Genomic DNA, 15363 nt, shown 5'->3' on the forward strand with positions numbered 1-15363 from the left:
TGACTGGATTTTTTCTTAGTAAATAACTTGAAAGAATCCCCCTTATTTTAGGATCCTTTCACATATAAAATCTAAACAGTAATGGAAATCTTTCAGTCGTGTTCAACACATGCACCAGAGCAGTATGCATGCTCCTGAATGCAGTCAGGCCAATACCACTGCTCTGTAGTTCAGCCAGGAGAAGGCTATGCACCGCCCATGCTTCCATCCTGTCAGCCTTGCTCACTTCTCCCTCAACGATTCTCAAAGAGTCTGCTTCCCATGTTTTTTCTCTCAAAAATAACAAAAAGAGAAGAAATCCAGTTCTCTGAGCACATTAGAAATTGTAAACTCACAAATATATTACTGTTAGGACAGCCCAATTAATAAATAGTGTCCATTTAGTTTTCTAATGCAAACTCTGACACTAGGCCTACACAACTCCCTTCAAATTTGTTTTCTCTGTATGTCTTGCTCATTCAGACTGTAAAAAAAAAAAAATCACACAGGCTACAGTTGCTCATTACAGGGTTTCATCATGCAGAGTGCTGTACATCCATAAGAAAATATTCATTAACCTGAAGAGAAGCAAAACGAAGGAGGATCAAAAAGTAAGGTATCAGAAACAGACAGAGATATCTCAGGACACAACATATTCCCTCCATGGTACTTGGAGGTCTGCAAGATCTAGTCCCAGGAGCACTGCTATGTGCAAACTGTATTCCAGCCTGTGCAGCAGAGCAGGCTGAGAATAACACAGAAATACAGCCTATACTGGAGAAATTCACAAAACAAGAGCCTGAAGAGATAGTTACAGCATACAAAAACTGTTAAACAGGTGAAAATTTGAGGGGTCTTCACACATTCTTTGAATTCCCTATCTTGCTTCACAAAATGAAAATATATCAGATTAGACTTGCCTGCAGCCACTCCTGTATGCTTAATACCATCTAACCTCCGCAAATTTGTCCTTTCTGATCCTACCACAGCAGGTGAGGAAAGAATTTCTGTAAATGTGATTTGGCTGTTATTTTGTTTGTTTGCAGTTTGTTTGGGGTTTGGTTGTTTTTTTTGGGGGGGTGGTGGGGGGTGGTAGTGGTGGTGTGATTGGTGGGGGAGTGTTTACTAATGAATCATATGAGACATAAAAGAAGGAGGAAACCTAGGAGGCTTTCACAGATAACAAATTTGCAAAATCAAGCCCATCCATCAGAAGACCTGGCTCTGCTGCAAGAGCCTAGACCTATTCTGTTTTATTTCGTGCATCACTGGCAGCCAGACTCTGTATCCACACTCTTTAGCAGCAATGCTTGCACACTGATTAGTCTTCTTGACTGAGCCTATTCAGCATGCAGCAAATTATTATTTAGAGTTGTAAAGCACACAAGTTAATCTGAGAGGAGTACAGCTAATTTTGAGATGGTATTTTTTGATCTGCTGACCACAACCAAGCTTGAACCCTTTTGCTTTCAAATCTACTATTTGACTGACAATGCAGAACAAAGTAACCAGATAACATGGAGAGTGCCTGCAGTTACGAGATACTTTCATTTTGGCAGCAAAACAAGTTTATGATCCTCCCTGCCACTGGTCACAACTCTTCCGTTGCATCAATGCTGCTGATGTTTCAGATGCCTATTTTTAACTCAGATCAGTTCAATGACCCAATTTACCGCAGCCAGACATACAGCTGTAATTACCCAGTCATGAAACAGACTGGGAAGCAGGGGCAAGAAGGGGACTTCTTAAACTCGCTTCACTATCAAAACCATTACCACGTAATGGTAATTCTGCCCCACAGGATGAGAAGGCCAAGCTTTTCACCTCTTGAGGCCAGATGAGATTATACAGCCCCAGTATGATTTCCCAGACTCTCACCCATCCTAATCCTCTTAGTGACCTTTCTAAAGCCAAGCTCAGTTCAGCTGCTGACAGATGCTCACACTCAGAAGCAGCCTCCCCTAGCTGCTACCAAACTACTTCTTTCCTCACACTCAGAAGCCACAGACTGTTCTTCAGTACCCACTTCTCCCTTGCAAAGAGAGAAGCACACAGTAGTGGGGCAAAGCGGGAAAAGCCCTGGGTGCTGCTGCTCACACTGTCTCAGTTTGGCTGTGAGTAAACTTCAGCTTCACAGGTTCTCAACACAGACTCTCACACAATCTCCAGATTCTCACCTTTCTAAAAAAAAAACCCAACCCAACAAAACAAACAAACAAAAAAACCCCAAACCAAAAAACACACATTACAGAAACGTGATAGACTCTGTGGAAACTGCTATAAGAGACAGTTACAAGAGATTCTGTGCAAGATAATGAATTAGAGATTTATAGCAAGAAAGGAAAAACAGCAACAGCCTTCTAAATTACTAGACTCAAGCAAAATGCCATGCTACAGCTGCTATTTATTACCTCTTGTGACAAAACTAACCAGAGAAACAAGCCAGTTTTACCAACACTTTGAGTAAAGGCCTGACCATATGCTTAGAATAAAAGCAAAATTGCTTCCTGTAACGGAGACTGCAGGAACAAGGAAGACTTTAATAAGGAAAATTCAAAATCTTCCTAACAAAAGTCAGGAAGGAAAGCAAAAACTGAATGTCACTCAGCAAGATCGAATCTTCCTTTACCTCAACCTCCAGTGCACTGAGAAGGAAGCAGCACATTTCCTTGCCATGACCCCATTATTGGAATTAGGCATTACGTAAAACCGAAGTACCGCAGATGAGAAATATCTCAGCTCTCCCACCCTGTCCAATGGATGCCAAGCCTTCACGTAACATACACGCCAAAGGTACAAATAAGCTGTTTGTGTCTTACATATGGAAGTGACTTCCACAAAGCAACAAACCGGTTCCAGTATCACTCCAGAATCTTAAAGAGGGAGCTGGCATGTTTCAGCAGAAAGCACAGCATCCTGGAATTATGATGATTATGATAATTATGATGATACATTAAATACTCATATGCTACAGTGAGAAATGGGCATATAAAACACCAAAGCAAGTATTATTCAGAAGAGCACATGTCAGATCACCCAAGAGATTTAATCATTAGTGGTGTGACCCGTGGGTCACACAAGGCAGAAGAAACAGCAACACAGCTCTTTTATTGTGATCAAAGAGGCTCTGGAAAAAAGCTGCAGCATCTAGGGGCTCCAAACACTCTTTATTCAATTATTTTTTCTATGTCAACTTTCATGAACAAGACAGATGTGCTCTGGTGTTATACAATAACCTCATTTGCCTTATTAAATTGCAAAGAGAAAAAGGTTGTTTGCTCACTGCACCACCTGCCTATGAGTGTTATATCCTGATTTGGATGTTCTGACTAGAGCTAGGAACTGCTCAGATTTGCACTTTTGCCTTAAGCTGGCTATGCCTTTAACCTCAAGCAAGCTGGTGCAAAGCTTGTCAGGGCTGGTGGCTATCCCTCTGCACCCAAAGCTGCTCTCTCCCTCTCAGTTCCAACATCCACACCAGCAAGAGCTGAGTGAAACAACAGCCATGGGAAACACAACATCAGCCTCCACCAGACTGTCTCACCTTTCCAAATGACTTACACCAGGATAGATACAGGCTGAGCACTCTGGTACTGATACTATGCTTTTCAGGTATCTGGAACCAGCAACTGGTCATACTGTTCAACTATCACTAGCAAGTCTAAAACTGATGGCTACAAAGAGATTTGCAGCTCTGAACCCAGAGAAGAAAGTATACAATTCACTGCTCTGGACAGGTAGAGAAACACTTACTTTGCTCACCCTCTTGTGTTACTTCCCCCCAGATCCAAGAATAAAACTCCTTGTGTCAAGGCTAAACCCAGAAGAACTTGTTATGGAGCAAACAGAGTCTGTGAAAGAAGCAACAGTCCTCCAAATTCTTTAGAAGATACTGCTCTATGGAGGACAGATCACTGAGCTGATTATCTACAAGCAAAAAAACCACCACAACCTTAAAATACCTTACTTTTTCAAGGAAACATAAACAAAGGCAATATTAAGAAAATAATTTGGCTGCCTTCAACACAGACAGACTGTAAAGCTATACACAAGTACTTACCAGTGGCATGCTTTGCTATGAAAATGAGGGGAGAATAAAGCAAGCCACCAACAGTACTTGCTTCCTTAATGTGCTTCAAGGGATTAAAAAAAGGTGGTTCAGGGGAGAAGAGGGCTTAAATACTTTGAAAAAAATCAGTGTGTATCCTTCAAAGATACAAGGGCTGCTTCAGCAATTACTGCGCTGCTGTGTCTGTCACTGCACTGGAAAGACAGCATGAACTGAAGGCCTTTAATTCCCACATGCAGTAACATCTCCAAGAAGTGACAGGCTATCTCTAGCCCTATGTCCCTCCTTTGTAAGACCCTAATAAAAGATCAATGCCTTGCAGCCACCTGCATTGATGCAGAGATCAGCAATATGCAATAAAACACATGTCTGCATATTCCTCGGCACATACTTCCACACCACTACTACCAGGATGGTTCCACAGTGGGAACAGACCAAGTCACAAGTGAAATAAGATTAAACACACTCAAAAGACAGAGTAGAGACAGACTTTAGGCATAACTTATCATAAGGTGCTGTCTCCTCTGACAGAGAAAAGTCGCATGCATAACTTGGTTCACAGTAAGAAGTCATCCCAAATTCCTCACCGACAGTAATTTCTTTCACATAATACTGTTTACCATGTTTACCTGGACCAATGTTGTCCCATCCTGGCTGACACTAACAGACTTCTGTTATTCTCACTTTCCTCCTCTCCAGTCTACATCAGCACATTGCTTGCAACATCTAAATGCGACTTTTAGAGCTCACAAGGCTCCCAGGTGCTACAATCTGTTGTATGGCTCATCACAAACTTACTCTACTGTACACTTAACTACTGTACTCTGTAGTACTGCACCTTATATACTACTACATCATCCTTATTCTCTACTTTCCACACAGGCTTCCCAAAGAATTTCAAATCATGATCGAATCTGTTGTCATATTCGAGTCATACCTTGGTTGTACTAGGAGCTTACCTAGAAACCATTCCAACAAAATACCAGAATGAACTCCTCCAAGGAAAAAATAAAAAACCCCACACAATTCTATCACCTTGCCCTCCACAGATAAAACACACTCCTGTGAGTTTAGCAGCTGCAAAGCCAGGGAACTGTATTTAAAAAAGATAATTAAACTGCTAGAAAAGCAAGACATGTCATCACATATGCTCCTGTTAAGGGACAGGATAAGGCAGTGTGCACACATGCACTGACACAGATGTAGACACGCAACTGAAACAAAAGCTAGATGTTGCTTACACTCTGGTGGTAAACGCAGCACAAGAGCCTAGAGGTAAATCCTATTTTATTGTGCAGCAAATTATCATTCTGCCCTGTTTTGACATTCACTACAGGGGCTGAAATGTAGTCTTCCGGCAGAGCACACAAAAGGTAGCTATCCTGGGTAGGAAAGCAGGATGTATTTCCAGCAGTGAGATGAGAGGTTCATCATAGTCCCTGTGCTTAAGCCAACTTTACCTTTTTTTTTTTTTTTGGGGGGGGGGGGGGGGGGGGGGGGGGAGCAGAGAGGGGAAGGGAGGAGGAGAGAAGCACTTTGATAAGTTAAGAGGATGAAAAGTCTATTTATATTTTTTAATTAACCATGTTCTACAGTGTTATTAAGCAGCAATCAAAGATGCAGATGGTACTGATTTGATTGGCAAGAGGTGCACTGTGCTGCATATTAAGGAATTCTGCCCCTATAAATAGGTCTAATCACCATCTGAAGGCTGGAAGGCAGTGATGAAAGAAAGCATTAATAAGACCGTAATTAAGCCCCATAGCAGGCTGTACTCCATCAGGGTGCTCATGTTACTAGACTTCTCTTATAGTAGCATCCTCAAACTCTGTCGTAGATGTTACTGCTTTGGGTCTGAAGACCTCTAGTAGCTATTTTAGACAAAGCTATAAAAAGTTGGGCTTCTCCATCTTTAGAGGGCTTGGCATCAGTTAGGATTTTACTTTCCAGTACCATTTCCAGAGCAAGAGAGTCTTCATTTCTGCTGTCCCACCCTGCCTGCTCTCAATGAGTGAATTAAACTCAGCAGCTGGAGCTCCCCATGCACAGAGACTGGCAAGGGGTGCAAGAAAGTGAGAAGCTTTATAAGCTGTCTCTCTTCGTCCCCCTCAGAGCAGCAGGAGCACATCATTGCCACATCTACACCAGAAAGTTAACCTAGCCACAGCTGTGAAAGCCATTTCTGCTCCAGCTTTAGAGAGATACTTAATCTCATCAACCTCACACTTTCAGCCTGTCCTTACAGTACAGCATTACCACAGAAAAAACAACAAAAGAAAGTCCTTGTAGAAAATGAATCCTACAAGGCATCTTCTGCTACATGCTGATACTTCCAAAAGTCGCTCATGGAAACGGGACTGACTGTACAGTCAAGATCTTTTCAAAAGAAGTCAGCCTCCCACATCAGACCACGGCCCTGCAGAAACAGCAGAGCACTGAGAAGCCTGACCTGATACTCCGCAGGACTCTGGGGCTCACATTGCATTGCACACACCGTGCATCCTAGCCTTGTGGGCCAATATTCTGCTTGGAAATGGCTGGAGTGGATTCCATCACTGAAGCAGTCTCACCTCATCTGTCCCAGCAGCGGGAAAAGGAAAAGCTTTTTCGGCTGCACTGGTAGGCAGTCACTAACTACCCAGTGATGTAATTCCACACAGTTCTCCATATCCAAGCAGTGTGGAATTACTGGCTGTTAGCACATACGTGGTACCTCACACATCCAGGTACCACAAGAACATAAAGTTGCACCACGATGCCAGCTACAGTGCCTTTTTGTTAGCTGAATCCACGTACTACTGTTCAACCCAACACACCTTGGGATCTGCATGAAAGGTACCCCACCCAGGTCCTTTCAATTTGAAATACTTGTTTCAGTCAACCTACTGAAGAAAAAGCTATTAAGGTAATACCCCACTTTAAGGTAATGCTATGAAGATACACGCTTTTGGCAACAGCAAGAGAGGCTCTGGTCTGAAACTTGCATCCAAACCCCCAAAAGCTAGTTGTGGGGTTTTTTGTTTGTTTCAGTTAACACCCTAAGTCACAGATGGAACACAGTAAATAGGCTACTTTGCAACAAAATAGAGGCTTACTGACACAGTTTCTGTAAACTGAGTGCCTGATAGAAACATGTCTTCTTGGACTATGGTCTGTGTCAGAGATCAACAAACACCTGTTGCTACTTACATGTTTGTCCTGTCCTGCTGTGTCTGGAATAAAAGGCTATCTGCATGAGGTCCTTCCTGAGCACTCAGAGCTACCAAAAGAAAAGTACTAACCTTTCAAAAATCTACTCCTGAAAGCGTGAGCCCAGTATTTAAGACAGCCCCCTTCTCAAGGAGCCAGGGCCTGTTAACGCTTGCAGCTCAGACACATTGCTTTAAAAGAAACAGTAGCTAATGCAGCTTCTAAAGACAGATGAAACCTACAAGCAGTATGATACTAAGGCAAAGACATTACTGACAGGTACTAAATGCACATGAGCTGGAGGATTTGGTTGCCCACAAGCAGCACTGGCTCTGAGATCAAATAAACATGGGCCTGAACCAGTACATCAACACACTTGGTGATCATTCTCAGACAGGGACCCTCCCTTCCCCTAAAAACTACTTAGGCCCACTTAGATTTGTTGGTTTGTCACATACTACACAGCCCGATTCCACTCAGGCTAAAGAGAAAGAAATCTCAGAGCCCAGCTTTACAATAGCATATGGCAACTCCCTGGGAAATTGCCAAATATCTGACATTGGATTAAAGATGGATCACATAAAATCAAATGATATAAGCTCTCCAGAAGACAGAATTCTATTGCATTAAATTATTTTTTAAAAGCAATCTGAAATGTAGAGACTTAAAAGAATTCAGAGATGCACTTCAATCCTCTCAGCTCCACAGACTAAGATGGCCTCTAAGACACTACTGCCTCCAAGACAATCTTTCCTCTCAACGCAGAGATTTGCGAATAAGACAGCAGCCCTTGCTGCCATAAGGCACCAAGCTGCAGGCTGCATCACTGTGCTGAGAAAGCCCTGTCCTCTAATCACAAGTTGACATTGATTTCCTTCACCTGGATACATAAAGCTCATTTTGATGGACAGATGTTGATATCTGAAGTTAAATCAGATAATCCACTCTGCAACTGTCACCTTTGGTTCTCGTCATTAATGGACACAATCAGGCGCTCTAATGAACAATTGATCTGATGCTAAAGGCAGACATCTACAACTGACTGAAAGCACCGTGCTAATTGCCTGCCTTCCCTTCCTCTCACTATTTATCATAAAAGAAGCCTAAGCAAATAGCTTAGCTACACCTACAATAGGGATGTCAAAAATAATGCTGAGAATCCCAGCGCAAACACCCAGACACAGGTCTTTATTCAGTTTCCTAAATGGGGGCACTTTGATTTTGTACACCTAAGGTACACAGAAGCCACTGGCTACCACAAATTCCCTTGGAGGGCCATTTCCCTGAAGTAAGTTTTCTTAAATACTGGAGTTTCAAAAGCAGGCTAATTGAAACACTGCTGAACATTTGGTTCACAAAAATGAGGCACTGCTCAGTCTTACTATCAGACTACAGCAACAAATACATATGTCAAAAAACACAGCACTTTCCTAACAAACAAACAAAACCTAGCTAATTTTTCCCTAATTTTCTGATGCAGTATCATCTTCAGTCTCCTGCAGAGTGACCTGAGGTGCAGATCTAACCATTTCCACATCTCACTTCTACAAACCCTAACTAGCACTGTTTCATTTTTCACCTCCACATTCAGTACCCTCTGCTCCAAAGATCTGGAGTTTTACAGCACCCATACCCCACACACATTGCATTACCACAGATCCTGAGATATTTAATGCAGGCAACAACCAAATCAAACTGGCACCCAAAGCAGTTCCTGCCTGTTTTATATATTCAGAAGCAAAGGGAATGCCTGCATTTCTTCAAGATGACAAAGGGGAACTCACTCACCATAAGGAAGTGTCTTCAAGCCTGTTCACATTTGCTAGAAGGCATATACCTACAGGGTAGCCTGGATGAAAGGAGCTGACAAAAAGCTGGGTCAAAATAATGACACCTGGGGAATCAATAACCCACTAAAACTGCTGGATGGACTATTTTCTGGCAAAGGTTATGCTGTGAAGGGGTCCAAGCAGAGCTGATCAGCTACAGAAATCGCTTTGTGAGTGATAAAAATTATTCCCTCCAAGCACATACACCACAGCCATAGGAAACATCACAGTCTCAGACATAATACACCTCTTCCCCCGCACACTACTTTTAATCTAAAAAAATTTTTTTAAAAAAATCTGCCTTGCTTTCAGGCTTCCAGCCCTCAGTTTCTACCCTTCTCTAACTGCTCGGGTTTGAGCATGCAGTGACTACAGTTACCTGGTATTACCAGAACCCAGAAGTCAGACTGCAGAGCAGTTCCCAGGGATTATCTGCTTTCAGTTTTCTTGCCAGTGAACTCGTGAGTTGAGAGAAGAGAACAGCACTTTTTATCTGAAGGAATGAAGATTAAAAACTTAGTTTAAATACTAGAGTGATAGAAGAAGGGCCTGTTCTGCTCTGGGAGTGCCTCAGGCATCCTTCTGCCTGAGGGCCCTTTGGAGGTGTGGCTGTTTGCCCCCAGCCAAAGCATCCCAGGAATACAGAGGCATGTCAGGCAGTCTTTACATCCCAGCTTTATTACACAAACATGACAAACATAATCAAATATCAGGAGAAATTATCAGCCTCTAGCTAACCTTACTAAAAGAAAGTCTAAGCAAGGGACAGTTGACTGGAGCACCTCCACTTCCCCAGACAACTGAAATATAGAAAGCCTCTACCAGGACATGCCCAAGTCACTTTGCTTCTAGCCCTTGTCTCTGGCAAAAGCAGCACTAGCCACTACGCTTCCTTTCACTGCTCAAGGAAGGCTCCATATTTCCAAGAACTGGCAAGGAATAGAAACAGTTTTAGTTTCTACTTTCATCTACTCCAGAAGAGGTCAATCCCGTCTGCAAATCACTGTCAGCAACACCCACGGTGCAACCTAGATGGAATAAATAGGTCATCTCAGGCAAACTCTTAGTTGACATTTGCGTGAATCATGTGAAATGCCAGAACAGCCAGCACTATCCCACACTCCCTGTTGGAAGCTGCATTGGAGAAGCAAGCAGAGTCGAGAATTAGCCCAGGGATGAACAGCCTCCTCTTTTGAAAGAGGCCTTTGGGAAAATCCAGGTGCCATCCAACCACTCAACATCTGAATCACACCATTTAAGAGAAAAAAGAAAAAGGGGGGGGGGAACCTCACTACAACAAGACTTCTGCTAATTTCTAAAATAAATACTAACAGTGATCGTCACTGTTGGATTTGGATTTACAGTGTTCACTATGTCCATCAGCAGCCTTTTTTCATGTGTACACCTAAGCCTAGTAGCCCTGTGGTCTTTTTACCATTGGTTGACTCATTCATTATTTTGAACATAGAAAAAAATTAATACAGGAAATGCATTTATCACAACAGCATTGGGGTTCACTTGCAAACACTAACAACATGCTTTTATTTGACAAATCACTACAGCACCATATCTACCAGCTTGGGAGCGAGGAACAACACTCCTGTCCAACTTAAAGGCAACCCACATTAAAACTATTTGTCAGTACTCCAGGTAGCAAACTGCATTGATGCACTGATGGACTAGAAGTTACTTTTTTTTATAATCTGCGGTTTTCCTTGAATTAGCTGATAGTTAATAGTACAAACTGGAATAGTACAAACACCCCACAACTCTATTACAAGCCATAAGCTAACTTTCTGAGGAAAAATTACATAACCCACATCCCAGAGTCCTCTGACCCTTTCTCTATCTTGGACACCTTTTTCTCTTTTTTGTGACTCCCTTCAGGATGCAGCATCTAGCTATCTATCCCCACAGGGTACCTTAACCTACACAGAGCGCAGGCATTGCCCTTCCCAATCCCCAACGCGCTATGTTGAGTCCAAGTGTCCCATACATCATCGTCAACTTGAGATTTCCACACTCCACGCCTGCCTGGCAGGTTTTCCCATCTCCTTCGTGGCTCAGCACTGAAGCACCGCCTAAGAAGTGTAACAGAAGGTTTTCTAACCCCGTTACCCCACCCAGACGGGTGTTATATGACTCTCATTTCACATTAACAAGCTCTTCTGCTCAAGACCCGGGATTGCCGGTCAGAGCCTGCGGCCACCAGAAACGTTTCACCAGTGAGTGACAGGCCTCAGACCCCGCGGCAGTCCCTCACAGGGCCCTGCCGGCGCCTGCCGCCCCGCTCAGGCCCACCAGGACGGAACCTCCCCGAAGCCGGCTCCTCGCCGCCGAGTCCAGCCACGCTGCGCCGCGGGGACGCCCCCCGGCCCTCCTCGGCGCCCTCCGCAAGCACCCCGCCGAACACCGGCGTGCCCGCGGGCACGGCCAGGCCGCCCCGAGCCCGCCCCGCGCGCCGAGCACCGAACCGCGGGGGGGGGGGGGGGGAAGGCCCCGGGGGGGAGGCCCCGGGGGGGAGGCCCCGGCCCCGCCCCCCGCGGCGAACCCAGCGCGCGCTCCCTGCAGCACCGCGCGTTCCTCACCTGCCGAGAGCCAGCCCCGCCCCAGCGCCGAGCACGAAGCAGCGCGCCGCACCGCTTCCGCCCCTAGTGGTGCGTCACTTCCGCCCGGTTAGGGCTCCCCCTGCCTGTCGCGGCACGCCCCTCGGCCGGGCTGAGCCGAAGGCGGGGCTGCGCATGCGCGCCTGGAGGGGGCGGCGCTCTCCAGCGGCGGGGCGTGGTGGCCATGTTGTTGGCCTCCAGTCGTCTGCTTTCTCTTCTGCTGCTGGCGCTGCTGGGCCGGGCGTCGCGTCGTCTGCCCCGCCTGAAGTCTTCCCCGGCACTGCCACTTTTCCTCGTGCCCCAGCCCGGGTGGCCTGCCAGCCCGAGGTGGCGGGCAGCAGGAGCTGGCGGTCTGCCTGCCCTGTGACAGGACATGGGCAGCTCAGGGACCCCACTTGAGACCCCTTGGAGCGTTGCTGGGTGCCTCACGAGGGAGGTAATTGGTCTCCATCACGACTCTGCAGATGACTGCCCCTTTGGAGCACAGCAGTTCTGTGAGCAGTACCCCTCTGTGAAGGAGTTGTTGACACATCTCTTGTCTGGTCCCTGCCCACGTGTTGCGGAGTCAGAGCTTTGAGAGAAAACCCCACAGATGTTTTTTTGTTGTCGTGTTCAGCTCTGCTTCTGTGCCTGGCTGCTTTTCTACTCCACCTATCTGGTACAGAGCATGGCAAGCAAAAGGGAGAATCACTGACTCATACACTTGCTTGTTTTCTCTCCAGGGCTCATGTTCAGAGTTGGGCAATTTAAAAACTGACTTTATAAAATTTAGTATTTTTTTTAAAGTATGTTCTACTAGTTTGTTCTTGTATTGCTTTTATACTCCCCTTTATGGACACATTGAAGCAACCACATTCTTCCAGCACAAACGCTCATGAAAAGTGAATTTCAAGAGTGCATCTGTAAATATGAAGAACACATTTTAAAGGGGTATGTGCTACACGTGACAGAGGTATTTGCATGCTCATCCACTGTAGGATCAGAAACAGTTTATCAAGACAAGTAAACAGTTACAACTCAAGGCTATTCGAATAGCAACTACCATTTCTAAATTAACACAGGGAACATTTGTGATTGATATGTAACATTAGAAACAGCACACAAGCCTTTTCAAACAGTGAATGCACTTGAAGACATCAGGACCTGCTCATGCATATTCAGCTGGGGCTGGGGGAGGGTAAATACATTACATAAATCACCTATTGCAGATTCTTTGCTCAGTTTCACTCCTTTGCAGTGGGAGGCATAGACTGAAGCAAGGGAGCGACGTTAGACCCAATGGAGTTGCAAAGGAGATGAGGAGCCAGCAACAGCAGTTTCCCCATTTCAGAGCCTGCAGGAAGGTGCAGTTCTTGCCCTGTGATGTTTTAGTGCTGGGCCTGGTAAGACCCATCAATATGGAGAGCATAGGGGCACAAGGCCTAAGAGCTAAGGACCTGAGCAGTACCTACTGGAACTCTTTGTAAGAGAAGAAGGTTATGAGGAATGGAAAATCCTGCCAAAAACTCAAAGCAGACAAAAAAGCAGATCTAACCGAGTCTGAGCAAGGAGCGTGTGTGTGGGTGTCAGGACCTGTCAAAAACAAAACAGGGAAGCGGATGTAAGAAGCAACAATCCAATCTATTCTGATCCATTTTTATTTATATACTGCTGACGGAAAGCCCTCCAAATGCTTTCTGTTGCTCTGATAAAAATCCAATTCAATGCATTTATAAAACTCAAGAGAAAGCAAGAGGTGATGGCAGACTGACGCAGCTCCTTCCCATTTGCCTATCCCAGCCACCCTGAGGAAAAGGAGCCAGCAGGTTTGCAAAATCCATCAATACAAGTCAAAAAGAGAGCTAACACAGAGATGGGAAGGGAAGGGGCTGAGTTTTAGATTAGGTGGGCAGAGAGGTGATGGAGTAGCAGTGATACAGTGAGCCCCATGTGAGAAGCAATAATTGGGTACCAGTGGACTGGACAAAGCACCAGGAAGACCCTGACAGCAGGTGAGAGCTGTAAATCATAGTGACCTGCTTTGTAACCTTGTCATATCTCAAACATCTTTCCTGTGCAGACAAGACCTATCTAACTGGGCACAAGTAGGTGTTAATAACAGTGCAGAAAGAGTCTGGAGACAAATCAGAAGAGCAGCTACTTAACACAGTGTTTAATTCAACTGAAGAGGCACTAGTCTGTCTGGCTGCATGTCTCAGCCCACACAACTGGCTGGTGGAGACCGAGTGACACCATTCCCAGCCAGCAGAATGATGGACACAGTTTCTTCTCTCAGCAGATTAGTGTTTACTGGCTGCATTTAATGACCTTTCACTGGCTCATTTTCAATGGTTCTGAGGTCAGGATCCTCAGCAAGGGCTGTTTTTGGGAGTCAGCTGGCATCTGTGGCTGCCAAGCTTGCCCTGCTGCTGCTTTGCACTGGCAAGTTCCAAACAACAAAACAAAATCACACACAGTATTTTTCTCCCCTAACAAAAGAAGCACTATTACCCACTGTTGCCCAGGTATGGGAAGATTCAGACAGAGATCCTTCTTCCCATGCGGTCAGTAAAACATGATTTTTCATAGGGTGCAAAAAGCAGCACCTTGTGGTGTCCCAAGTCATGCATGACAGCACGGCAGAGGCTTTGTAGTTAGGAAATATGCTAACTGCTGGTTTGGAAAATGCCTTCTGGCTTTCCCAGAGCTATTGCCCAAGTTGATACCAATGGGAAAGACTAATTGGGGAGAACTGCAGAGAGATCCTTTTTATGCATGGTGGCATTGCCACTTTCAGTCACTTTGTTCTGCAGCAGCAAGAAAGTGACCTGGACCCCCCTCAGTCAGAACCTGCTTTTATCCTTGGACTGTTGAATAAATGAAGTCAGATGTTTCCACTGGTCTTCTTGTGGACTGCACAGAGGCTTTTCACACTCTATTTTGCTGTCAGTTGCCGGCACAGTCCTCATTGTGAGCAACTGGCTGATCCAGAGCAGCTCAGGGCACATCAGGTTTTCTGTGCCTTTGCACACCGCTCTCTGGCTGTCTAGAGTGCTTATCCTGTCTGTTAACTTTGCCATCGCCGCAATGTTCAAGTGCTTCCACCCTGTCCAGAACTCTTGCATAAAGATTTTTGTCCTATAGACTAGACTCATTGCAATTATCTACACACAAACTGATCATTCATCTATTGTGTCACAGTCACAAATTCATGTGCAAGAGCCAACCCTTTTAGACTGATATTATATTTGAACTCATTTTCACTTTTCTGAAACTGCATTTTCCCACCAAAGTACTTTGTCTCAAGTAAAAAAAGGCAAACCAACCCAACCTTCAAAACATTAATTTGCTCTTTCTCTTGCTGCAGTATCTTTTACCAAGCAAAGTCACCTTGGGCAAGTAATTAGTACCTCACTTTCCTCACTAGAAAAATGGAAACAATAATATTTTTCCATCTTTGATATCTTTAGGATGGAATATGTTGCTACTTATTATTCATTATAATGTTTTACACCAAAATTTAATAACATAAAACACAGAACCTGAAGGGAAAATGTAAAAAGCAAAGGTGAGGAGAATACAGAGTGCTACTGTGGTTGTATGTTTTGAAGATGCTGGAAATTTCTTGTAGTCTGTTGAATAGCATTTGTTAAACATTCAGGCAGAGCTGGCTGAGTTGCTTTTGCACAAGGTCAGGGGAAGGCCAGAAAAC

The 15363-nt window shown here is 44.7% G+C and overlaps 1 protein-coding gene across 5 annotated transcripts in view; it reads right to left on the reverse strand.

The window, feature by feature from the left end:
- The window catches only part of WASHC1 (WASH complex subunit 1), a 45005-nt gene extending 33264 nt beyond the window's left edge, over positions 1–11741 (reverse strand). Inside the window, exons 1-2 of one of the 5 annotated variants that reach the window (XM_074902104.1) lie at positions 11655–11686; positions 9446–9559 (exon numbers count right to left, since the gene is read on the reverse strand). The gene's annotated coding sequence lies outside the window, so the exon portion shown is untranslated. Of the gene's footprint in view, positions 1–9445; positions 9560–11062; positions 11347–11367; positions 11499–11654 lie in introns of those variants that run through there. The other 4 variants (XM_074902105.1, XM_074902103.1, XM_074902106.1 and 1 more) reach the window with 4 other exon arrangements.
- Between the last annotated feature and the right edge of the window lie 3622 nt (positions 11742–15363).

This window comes from Athene noctua, chromosome 3 (assembly GCF_965140245.1).
Source record: "Athene noctua chromosome 3, bAthNoc1.hap1.1, whole genome shotgun sequence".
NCBI lineage: Eukaryota > Metazoa > Chordata > Aves > Strigiformes > Strigidae > Athene > Athene noctua.